Raw genomic sequence first — 13,099 nt, forward strand, 5'->3', positions numbered from 1 at the left:
CATATTCCATAAAACTCTCTAGAAAATCAAGCACAACATTTTTGTATGCTCTCATCCTAGGGTGTTTAGCTAAATACTATCCTTTAATTTGTTTTATAATTAACTCGGCATCACCTTGAATGGAGATTCTCTTGGCACTTAATTTTTTCAACAATTGCAATCCTAATATAATGGTTTCATACTCTGTTATGTTATTGGTACATTGAAAATTGAGCTTGTATGAGTGACCCTCAACATGATTGTTTCCTGTGTTTACCACCCATATTCCTGCTCCAGAACATTATTTGCTACAAGAGCCATCAAAGCTCATGTTCCAAAGAGGTTCGGGAAGAGTATTTGGTTCTATTTTTTTTGTTTGGTTTGGATTTGTTTCAGAAATTTCAGTTTTAGATTTTATCACCTGAGTGTTGATGTCTCCATTATTATAAAGAATCAAAGAGTCTAAATCTGAATGAACAGAGTAAAGAGGATGGTTGTGATGCTTCTCTTGACTACTCACCATGAATTTTATCAAAGTTTCCCTATATAATCTTCTTTGCAACCCAAAATCTAGTATGGTGGCAAAGGTCATATCCATCTGTAGGGTTCCTTGTAATTTTTCTCCCCATGAGTGTGACAACAACATGCCATACTTAGGTGGAATATCTACAACCACTATATCCATTACTAGACTTTTGGCTGGGATTTGAGCTAAAGTAACACACAGGTCTTTGATGAGACCTAGACATTTTACTTTGCTGGAATCAAAGGAATATAAGTCTTTATAAGGTCTGGTAATGTCAAGTCACAGTTTCTCCATAACAGCTTTAGGCATTAAATTGTGGGAAGCACCCGAATCTAACATAGAATTATGGAGAACCTTATCATGAATATTTAGGCTAACATACAATGGAGGGAATCCTTCCTGTGGTTTTCCTCAACTTCTGGCCCAAATAAGAGTTCAAGTTGGTCATCATTCAAATTTATAGAGTTTGTGTTTTCCCCTATATTTAGAGCTTTCATCACTTGGGGTTTGTACATGTTTTTGTTCATTAACTCTATTAGAGGAATAGGAATTTTCAGTTTTGCTAATTCATTCTCAATGTTGAATGATGTTTGAATATTAATCAGGTTGGGAAGGTCAGATTGATCTGTAATTTCTTTTGTTATAGACTCTTTTCACTAACTTGTGGTTGGGATATCAATTTCAGTAGTTTTATAAACACTATCAACTATCTTTTTGACAAGAGTTTCTACTATCTTTTTTCTAGAATTATCAACTGAGTTCGTAGGAAAACTATTTATGGTTTTCCTAGGATCAGTTTTAGAGGATTTTTTAGCAGGATTCTCAGAGTTTTTTCTATTGAGAGTGTCAGCATTCTTTTTGCTCCTAAGGTTATACTGGATATGGACTTCCATGATGGCATTTTCAAAACTTTGTTTATATGCATTTGATTCCTTAGAGTCAAGTTCAGTTTGAGCTAGGAGAAAAAGTTCTTGCTCCTCTTGAGTGAGAAAAATTGTTTCATCATCATTTATTCCCATCAGATTTATTTGAATGTCATCTAAATCTTCAATAATATTACCCTCATCATCAGTGTAGTTTTCCTGAAAAGGAGGTTGGACCTACTAGTCTGGACCCTTTTGTTCTCGTTGTTTGATTTGGGGAACATTCCTTCTGAAGTTTTGGTTTCTATTTTGAGGAGTATTTTGGTTTTCTCTCATTTGAGCTTGATCATTTATGTTTACTTTTTGCATCATCTTTTCCACTACCCTCACTAGGTTATCAATTTTATGATCAGAGGCAGAAGTGGAAGGCTCTTCTTTAATGGTAACCCTGCGTTCAGATTTTAGTTTGGCCTTCTTGGCTAAGATGTTAGCTTCAACTTTTATAGCATTGGCTTGCATTTCTTCCAAAGTTGTCAGATATCTCTCTCTAAGTTGATATTCCATGTCTACATCAAAACCATCAGGAAAATCAATCAAAGTTGGACTAGGGGAGGGTTTGATGTCTTGAGGAATTGCATTATAAACAATATTAATCGTTCATAATATTCTTCCACGGTTTCATTTGGCTTTCTTTTCAGCCTTTTGTATTCATTCAAGAGTTGAAGTAGATTTTTCTTGATTTCCCATCTAGCTAAGAAAGTTTGATGGAATGCATCAAGGTTGGCTATACTTCTTGCAGGTAAACTCCTAAACCATTTTTTGACATCACCTCCTAAACTTTGAGAAAATAATCTCATTTTTACATCAGCCTCATCTACTTCTTGAAGGTCAGAAACATCATTCATTCTATCCCCATGTTGTTGAGCAATATGATAGACAGTATTATCAAAGGTCAGAATTTTGGACTGGTAATCTCCAGGCATAGCATTTAGATGGCCTAGTAACACCAAAGGTGCATACCTACCTGCCATAGCTGGTCTGAGAGATTGACTAGAAGATGGACCCGTGGTAGGTGTAGTTGTGATAACTACAAGGATAGTAGGAATAATTGTCTGAGATATTACAAGTGAAAAGTAGAGACTATAGAATGAGTAGGACAAGGGGGTCGTAGATTAATAAACTAGGAATATTGGTTGGACAAAGAAGTTGTTGCAACTGTTAAAGCTGAAAATTCAACAGATTGTTGAATATAAGCTTCATCAATGGCTTGGTTCAAAACTGAAACTAGATCCTGTAATTTATCAAATTGTTTTAGGGATTCAAGATCAGGATCTGTTTCAAAAGGCTGGGTTTGGGGTATATATGGTTGCAATATGGCTTTATCAATGACATTCTAATCTACAAAGCTCTTAGATTTTGATCTAAACAAACTATGTTGGAAAGGAAAATAAAACTATATATCTTGAATAGTTTCAAACTTCTTAGGAAGAGAGTTAGACCTAGAAAAAGGACTATTCTCACGAAGAGAATTGAAGCTAGACAAAGGACTATTACTACCCTGACTCTCTGTAAAAATTTTCTTCCTCACCAATTTATCTAGATTATCTACAAATTCAGCAGGGTTGGGATCAGGGTGAGCTCTAGTGAAAATTCTTTTAGGAGCCAGATCTATTAAAATTCATCACACATGCAAATAAATTAAAATAAATAATACACTCAATATATACAATATTACAACCTCAAATCAAGTATTTCATGGTGATATAACAGTTTTGTTTTATTGAAATACTGATTAACTACTAGGGAATAATTATTTTCAATCTAAAAAGTATTCGTCCCCAGTATGGTTGCCACTATGTTTTCGTTGGGTATTTTTGAGGTTGAGGGAGTAAACACATAGGACATCATCAAAACCACTTTGGAAGTTGGGATCTAGCCTTGCCAGCTTCACAGAGGGATCTGTCTATAAAATTTAGCTTTGTTTTATGTAAATTTTAGGCTAGTTATGACTATACTGATTGTTTTGTTTTAATGGTTTGGTTGATTTAATTGCTATAATTCCATTGGGTTATGGAGTCTGAATATTTAACTGGATTTGGCATCAAATTTTATAGGAATTTCACAAGGGAATCTAGGTTGCACTAATTGGATATTTTCAAAATTTTAAATGGATTATGAGAGAGAAGAAATGTAAGATTCAGTAGAAATTAAGGAGAAATTAAGAATTCCTTAATTTGTCTTCAGCAGAAAAAATGTAAATTACTAACAACCAGAATAGGGTGCTCTAAATAACATATCCTATTCATCACAATTTTTGTTAAGTAATTGAGATTTTCATAATAACAGAGAAAGAAAAACAGTGTTTAAAAAAATAAACTGAAGAAACACATCTCCATTTGGTACACCACGTGAATCCTGTGAAAAGGTCCTTGTATTATTGATGTTCCAACAACTTTGAAAAATTACAATTTTGCAAAGGAAATTATATTCAGAAATCAACCCTTAATACTTCAAACAATGAAGTATTTATACAAATAATTACAAAATCATTACAAAATTGTTGTCTCAACCAATAGTGTATTATTAGCCTAATTCTAAACAATAAGATTTATCTATGGCAGAAAAATAGGCCACGTAGACAGCTGCATGGAAAGGTGGCTCTACTTTGGTGGGTTCGATTGTTGAATCAACCCGAAACTATATTGTGTTGATGTGCTAGCTGTTGTGTTGGCCGTTGTTTTTACTACATCCAAATTACCCTTTAATCCAGTAAATCACAAAGTTCTTCCCATCTTTTTTCATTTGGTATGGTTAATTTAATTACCCTCCGATAAATCTCATCAACCTCAATGTATTTTGCAAAAGTTGGCTTCACTGTAAAAACATGTTTTACCTCATTCTGGATGTAGAAGTCATTTGCCATGGTTTCTAAAAATGCTCTTGCTGTCATACTGCCCTTTATCCCACTGAACTTGACACTGCTTCTGGCCATTTCCTTCATCTTCAGGACATAGTCTTCCTAAGTGATCAATTTATCATTAATCACATAAATGTTGGGTAGCCCTTTCTGGATTAATGCTTCAATTCTGTTACAAAACATGTTCACTCCCAACTCTAGTGTTTCACATCTTTCTTCCAATTGATCAATGAGGTTCCTTTTAGTCAAAACTTTCTTGACTTCCAAAATAGTGGCAGTCCTGTCACTAATTCCTAATTCTTCAAGTTCATATTTAGACTTAGAATTCAGGAATCTGATAATGTTGGAGGCTTCTGTGGGCATATCTCCAAGATTTTCCCTTACCTGAACAATGGTTTCTATGGATTTTTCTATCAATTCTTTATGTTCAAAGATGATTTGGATAGATGGCCAAATCTCATTCATAGAGTCTAGAATACCCATCCAAATGGTTTCCTTGGCTTGGGCCAAGGTCTGACCAATTGAGGTATCCTTTTCTACCTTCTGCAACCTCTCCAACAGTCTGTGATTTCTGCACTTCAATAAGATGAGAAGCTTCAGCTTTGGCTTTCTGTTCTTCTAGAGCTTTGAGTTGCCCATGCAAAGTCTTGATCTCTTATGACTGGATTGACATGTTCTCCAGTGTCTTTGTCACCTATTCAACACTTGCAGTATGAGTGGAAGAAGTAGTTGTAGTTGTTGTTCCTGTTGTTGGGAGTTGAGAGAAGGGTATGGCATCCAGGGGGACAACGACCATATTTTGACTATGTTCTTTCTCTTTTATCATCTTCTCCATTTCTGCCTCCATCTGCCTGATCTATATATTCTACTCTATAATCAGCTTCATCATGTCAACCTTATGTGCCTCATTTTCTTCAATGTCTTTGGTTAAGGGATCCTCTATGGCTGGAAGTTTTAACTGTTTTCTCAATGCTGCAATATCCAGATTTTTATTTTTGATGATTTACTCTGCAACATTTATATCTTTAGGATCATATCCTATCTTGATTACCAAATATTCCAAAGATTTGATCCTATTATCCTTTGCTAAGGAGGATACCTTTTCTATTTTCAACTGAGAGTAAATATTGGCAAATGAAACCTGCAACTTGGACAATGACATAGCATTATTAGTTAATGTAGAAGAAATCATCTCACCAGTCTGCTTATGCATCTTCATTTGATCAATGGGATTGATGTCTTTGGTGCTGAAATCAAATGTAGTACTCTCATAGTATGCTGATGTTTTTGGATGTGGAATTTGGGCCTCAAGGAAGGCCATCTGTATCTTTCCATGCTTTGTGTCAAAAACTGATAACAATCTGCTCTATGAGGTAGAGGTATACTTCCAAAACTGATTATAGGTACTGTTTTTAAGAATCTTATTCTTAAGTTTAATCTCTCTGTATTTATCAAAAACAAACTTTTCCTTCTCTCCTTAGAAATTTTGTGAATCTAGCTCTATTTCCTTCTGACCTTGTGATGATAAAGGTACAGTAGAAGATGCTACAAATTTGCTGCTAGTAGGGGGGAGTCTGTAATTATGATGGCATCATGCTCTTCTGTCTCCTTTCGAACGTTTTTCCTAGGAGTCACTTTTTCCCTTTTCCCGTAACTGATCCTGAACTCTTTGGCCTCACTACCTGTTTTTTATGATGATCCCTCCTCTCTTTGTATTTTACTTGTTTTCTACTGAGGAGTGGGATTATGTAAACTTGAAGTAGAAAAAAGTTTTTCTTCAGCTTCCTGCAAGGTATTCTCTGTCCATTCCAACTGATTTGCATACTTTTCTATCTCAGGCCTTGTGGTATGGATGTAGGGAGTATTTTTTTTCTCTACTTTGAGTTTTGAAATAATACCCAAGGGTCATAATACCATGTGAAACTCAGGTTGAATTTCATCTCTTTAACAAGTTTGTCTGCTTCTTCATATGTTGTCCTGGTATTGCATATAAATGGGCCCACCTGTGTCTCTATGTGAAACTGTGATTTCTTCTTAGCCATCACAAAATGAATGTCATTAGAATTGAACATCTGTCTCATGTATTCCAGGGCAAAAATCTTGATGGGGAGGTATTTAGGGAGTTTGTATGGTGCCAATTCACATCCATAAACTTTGATTTTTTGTAGTTTTAGTATAAATACCAATCTCCAGTCTTGGCCTATTCTGTTAGATGTAAAATCCTTTTGATATCTTCACTAATTCTGGGTTGTATAGAACTATTAAGGATGTTCATGGTTGGGTGAACAAACTCCTCAATAAACTGCTTGTAAGAGAATTCCTTCTGCTCTTTCATGACCAATGAAGTCGGAAAAATCACGGTTGTTGGTTTCCCTCATCATCTAGCTTCTGCATTGCAAAATTGAACTTGTTTGCTTGATAATAAAGGAACATGTAGATTAAAATAGAAGTGTAATTAAACACCTGCTCTGTGGGAAATTTTAGAAATTGTTCATGAATGTTATCATCCAAGAATTAACTGAAATTGAATATAATGGATCGTTTACTGTCTATGGAAAATATGGAGAGGAAACCTAAAATGGGTTCATCTACCCACTGATCAGAATAATAACCCAAAATATATGAAATTATGGATATAATTTGTTTAGCTTGATCAAGGAAGATAGAGGAAGGGTATGGAGGATTCTTCTTAGGTAATTGGGCATTTTCAGGCAAGAAGATCTCAAAAATTTGGCTCTTGTAGCGAAATCCAGCGTCTAATAAAGTTCGATGAGGGATTCTAAGGAGAAAGGGGCACTATTTTCTGTAGGGGGAACTAGCATCATTTGGTTTATAGACTGGGCAGTAATGGTAAAGAGGATGTCACCCGATGGGGCCATAATAGCTCTTTAGGCAGGGACATAACAGGGTTGACATTTTCTGGTGAATTCAGGGGCCTGGAAAGTTAGAGGGAAGATATAATGGGGAATATTTGACTCTCAGAATCCAATTTCATCAGTTTTGTTTGCATGCTTGTCTTCCAACCAACATTATAGCTCTAAAAACTCACAATCACATTGGGTTTCACTGATCTGATAATCCCTATCGACTAGAGGAATGTGATCTAAATCTACAGATGGAAGGATTAATGGATTAACAATTTTCTCCTGGGTCTTGCTCTTTGGAGGCATGATTGTATGAATGAATAATTATAGTGAGAGAAAGGAATGCTTACCAGGTATTAGTTTAAGTTGAATGAATTTCCAGGGGAAAATAGACATAGTGCTGACAATTCCAATTTGGTTTAGGTCGAGGAAATGCTTTGAAATTGGTCACTGTGTAAAAGTTGTGAATTACACGAAATGAGCAGTGAAAGGGAGAGAGGAGATGTTTCGAAAGATTTTTAAAGGCAGAGAGGTGAAATCCGTTGGAGGTGGCATAGGATCGTTAAGTTTGAACAGTTACCCAAGAAGGCGAATTGAATGTCGAACGATTATTGTTTTTTTTTTTTGGGAGTAATTAATTGGATAATGGCTAGGCGACATGGCGGGAGGTGAGTGGCAGAGGTGTCGTGGTAGTGATGTGGTAAGCGGATGAGGGGAAGGCGGTTTTGGAGGGGGTAGAGGGTGGTAATCACTATTGCAAGGGGGGTGCTAAATGATGAGAAGTTTTCATGTTAGCATGGGGCCCCGCAGGAGAAATTTCCTTTTCGGACCTCCCCCCCCCTCGATAAAGGTAGGATGGAGAGGGGGGGCCAAAAAAGATATGGACCATGGATCGTGAGGGGGAGAGGATCCCAACATTTTGACAGCAATTCCCTTTAACCAAATACGACAAAAGAAAGCTTTGTCAATATGCGCCTTTATTTCTCGCTTTTAACTTAGGATAAAGGTGAAATATGAAATATATAAAAAACACTTTATCCTATCATGCATGTTTTTCCTTTTTACAATGTCATTAAACTTAGGATAAAATTGTATAGGCATATATTTATAAAACTAACTATTTTACCTACCCTTCAACTAAACTAACATTTTTATTCTTCTAAGGGGTGCACTTAGACTAGCAAACCCACATTATTTCTTTTATGACAAAATGAAAAACTATCTAAATCATATCACTTATTTCTCCTATTGATTCAGATTAAATAGTTGAATCAATGTCATTTTCTACCTAACTATTGATTTACCAATATTAAACTGTTTGGCAAATCTTTATTTTCTAGTCTAATTTACATAGATTTAAACATGTTTAACCATGATTATACTGTATGATTAAACAAATAACTAGTCATTGTGGCATTTTAAACAAGCTGCACACAACCTTTATTTATCAATGATGAAGAAAACTATCAATCAGTAGTGGCATTTAGACTTGAAACACTTTCAATATTATTTGTTTTTGTTTTTATTTTGATGGGGTTCTATCTTTTATTATTTTTCAATATTTTTGTTTTTTTCTCTCTTTTTTATTTATACCCTCTTTTCATTTTTTATTTTGTTTTTCTTTAATTTGGAAATCATTTGCAGATTGACAATTATTTACAATATGAGAATCCTGAGATAAAATACTCAATCACCTTGAGATCTTATAAATTATAGGACCCTAACAGCATGAAGCCTAATCCTTGTGTCATTTTTCCTATTGTTTTGATTTCTATTTGATGGCACACAGCTAATAATAAGAGACAACAATAATATAAGAAGAGTTACACAAGTATCAATCAAGTGAAGATAATTTGAATTAAGCATTGCCCTACCTAATTATCAACAGTGAAGTCCTTATGCAATAGGGACAGGTGGTGTGCTATGAGTCCAAGAATTTGAATGAGCACGAGCAGAACTACATGACTTGTGATCTTGAGTTGGCATCTTTTATTCATACCTTGAAGATGTGGAGGCATTATGTTCTTGGAAGGAGATTTGTATTGATGAGCAATCACAGTGGGTTGAGATACTTGTTTGACTAGCAGAATCTAAATTTTAGGCACGCTAGATGGTTGACTATCCTTAGTGAGTTTGACTTTGAGATCAGATACATTAAGGGAAAGGAGAACTGGGTTGCATATGCTCTTAGCAGGAAGGTACATGTGAATCATATAGCAACTATGAGCTCTTATGGGACAGATCTACAAGATAGGATCTTGAAAATAGGATAGTGGGATGACAGGTACATGGAGACTATGCACAGGTTACAACATAATACAAGGACAAGTATAGGTGATCAGCATGCATACTATCATCTCATGGCAGATGGTTTGGTGAGATTCATGGATAGGATCTACGTGTCGGATTGCAGTGAGCTCAAGAAACTTATCTTGAGGGATTTTTAGGTCAAGCCATACTCGAGTCACCCGTGATATCAGAAGACGTTGATGGTGGTGAATAATTTCTACTATTGGTCGAATCTGAAGAAGGAAGTGGCAGAGTTCATGGCTAGATGTTTGGATTGTCAGCAGGTAAAGGCAGAATGTAAGCATCTTGGTGGTCTACTTTAGCCTATTCCAATTCCAGAATGGAAATGGGAGGTCATCTCCATGGATTTCATTACAGGTCTTCCGAGGACAGTGAGATAGTATGATTCTATTATGGTCATGGTCAACAAGTTGAGCAAGGTAGCTAACTTCATTCTAGTGAAGACTACATATTCAGCTAGTGAGTTGGCACAAGTTTTCATCAGGGAGATCGTGAGATTACATGGTGTTTCGAAGAATATTGTGTCGGATAGGGATGTGAATTTCACTTCTAAGTTTTGTAAGGAGTTATTTGCATATTTGGGTACAAAGTTGGCCTTCAGTACAACCTATCATCTGCAAATAGATGGACAGATGGAGAGGATCAACAAAATCTGGGAGGATATGCTAAGGATGTGCATGATGCACCAGCAAAGAAAATGGGAAGAGGATCTTCCATTGATTGAGTTTGCATACAACAATGGTTATAAGGAGTCATTGAGGATGAGTCCTTTCGAGGCACTATATGGGTGGAATTGTAATACTCCCATCAGCTAGAGTGATCCAGTGAGTAGGGTACTTATTGGACCGAATATTTTGGTAGACATGGAACATGAAATACAGGTTATAAAGAATAATCTAAAGGTAGCACAAGATAGACAAAAGAGTTATGCGGACCAACACAGGGCATTCAAGGAGTTTCAGGTTGGGGAGCATGTGTATTTGTGCATCAAGCCCAAGAAGAGCTCTTTGAGGATTGGATCATGTGCCAAGTTGGCACCACAGTATTGCGGGCCTTTTGAGATCCTTGAAAGGATTGGACCAGTGGCCTATCGACTTGCACTACCTCCAACAGTGAAATTCCATGATGTTTTCCATGTTTCATTACTTAAGAGGTATATAAAGGATGTTGATCATGTTATTGATTGGTCTGTATTGCAGGTGGAGCAAGAAGGAGAATTCCAGCTAGAGCCTTAGTGCATATTGCAATGGAAGCAGCTCATGCTCATGAATAGAGCCATAGAGCAAATTAAAGTGCAGTGGAAGCACTTTGGGCCCAAAGAAGCTACATGGGAGATGGCAGATTAGATGCGGGTCATGTATCCTTCTTTGTTTGCTAGTGGAGGCAAAGCAGTTTTGGTATGATGTTTGGTATATGTTTGGCATATGTTTTGTTGATGTTTTGGTATATGTACATATGTATATGGATGTAGATACTGCCATGAGATAAGTTATAAAGCTCCAATAAGCGGTATGGTTGTTATCTTGTCATGATGTTTTGGTTTTGAGCAGGTCATTAATTGTAAGTACTGCAACGAACTAAGTTATAAAGCTCCATGGGTAGTATGTTTTATTTTTAGTGGTTTTGTTGAGGTCTTGGTGTGGTTTAAGACAGAGTCTATAACACCCCCTGATTAAAAGTTCATGTAATAAAAATTAATAAAGGCAAAATAATACCACGATTAAGGGACACTTATTCCAAGCTGAATGCTGGGAAAAGATATCCTAGTGGACATCACTGGATGTGTTTATGGCTAAGGAAAATTGGCAAAGGAAATGGCTAAGGAATTAAAAAGGAAAAGAGGTATTTTGGAAATTTATTTATGAAAATAAAGGAAAATAGGAGAAAAGGAAGGTGAAAGGTCACAGGTTGCATGTGACGAGGAAAATGAAGGAAAATAATGGAAAATGAAGAAAATAGAGGCCTCATTGATAAAAAGGCACCTGAGGATCAGTTTGTAATCTTTTTTTCAGTTTAACCTTTTGTCAGTTCATTTTTGGAGCTCTCTCATTCTTCTCTCTCTCTCACACTCTTAGAAACTTAGAGTTTTCTTGGATCATTATAGCTTTGGAGTGAGGAAGGGAAAAGCAAGAAAAGGAAGGACAAGGAAAATAAAGCAAAGCAAAGAGAAAGCAAGGAAGAGTAGGATCAAGCAACTTCAGTAGGAATACTTGCAGGTAACATATTGCATATGTGATTTCCTAGCTGGTTTTGACATTCATGGATTTACATCTTGGTATTCGGTTCTCTGGTTGTCAATGGCATGGTTTTGTTGGGTTATGATAGTGGCTTTCAGCCTTGCCTTGCATTTTTCTAGATAGCCATGGTGTGATGGGATTGTTATTAGTTTTGAGATTTGGAATTGTCAGATGGTTTTTGAATCTGGGGTAGAAGTGGTCTCAGGAAAATTCCCAAAGGCCTAGGAATCTGTTAACCAGTTTTAGCGGGATACATGTTAAAGCCTAAGGGTGGAGTCTCAGTTTAGGGCCTAGCGATCTAGTGTGGATTGTAGCAAAGCCTGAGAGACAAGGAGACGAAAAATTCCTCAAGGATAGTGATGGATTCCGGAGGAATTCCAAGATCAGTTTGGTTTTGTGATCTCGATGCCAGTTTTGGTGAGATCACGTTTAGTGAGGGTGGAGGTGGTTTAACCTCTAGATTCCCTTGGTTTTTTTTTGGATTAGTTTATCCATGAGATCCCACATTCATGCTTTGAATATGGCATGGGGGTGACTAACTAAAAAAAATATTTGGTTCAGCCACGTCTATGGTTGGGTGGTAAGTGGAAGTCCCGAACTTGGTTGGCTCTTTCCTATGTTTAATAAAAGATAAGTTCTCTTGATTTCTTACTTGTTATTATGTGGCCTTAATGGTTGTTATCTCATTTTTATTTACATGGTTCAATTCTAGTTATAAACATGGTTATATGACTGGTTATAGTCATGGTTATTTTATGTATTTACTTGTAACTGAAAGGATAATGGATGCAAGACCTAATTGATGTCAATACAATTAAGGGAAGAGGGTGGTGATCCTTCTTGTCAAGTATCATATGATTTATTAGTCATTTATGCTTTGTCTTGTATTCATATCCTATAGATTTCATTTCTGCCAAGTGTTTGACAGAATGTCAGTCCAGGTTGGGGATGGTCAGGCCCAGTCCTAGAGCCAATTTTTGGCTTGCAAGTCTTGTTGTCATGTAAATTATGGATTTTGAAAACTACAGGGGTTTCTAGGTAGTGACCTGGATTCTGGGCTTAGAAATTGGCACAAATCCTAGAGTCGCAAACACATGTCTGAGAGGAAAATTCCCTAGACGGACCCATGCCTTGTTGTGGGAGCAACTAGAGCCTGCCAAACACACGCTTGTCCATATCAAGGGAGCGTCCAGGGGTTTAATGGTCTAAAAATCAGTGAGACCTAGGGACTGATCATGGGGATTATTGGGAAGGCTTCTGGGAGTCCTGTAGTAGGTATAGAAGGTCTGTGTCGTGGGTTTCCGTCAATTCCACTTCCTTAAGGTTGTTGGTCAAAATTGTCATGGATGTCAATATGAACATTGATGAAGATAATGATGCATGGATGAATGTTGGTTGGAAAA

Source organism: Pinus tabuliformis, chromosome 3_2 (genome assembly GCF_031772625.1).
Source record: "Pinus tabuliformis cultivar Carrire ecotype Pingquan chromosome 3_2, CPIR1, whole genome shotgun sequence".
In the NCBI taxonomy this organism is placed as follows: Eukaryota; Viridiplantae; Streptophyta; class Pinopsida; order Pinales; family Pinaceae; genus Pinus; species Pinus tabuliformis.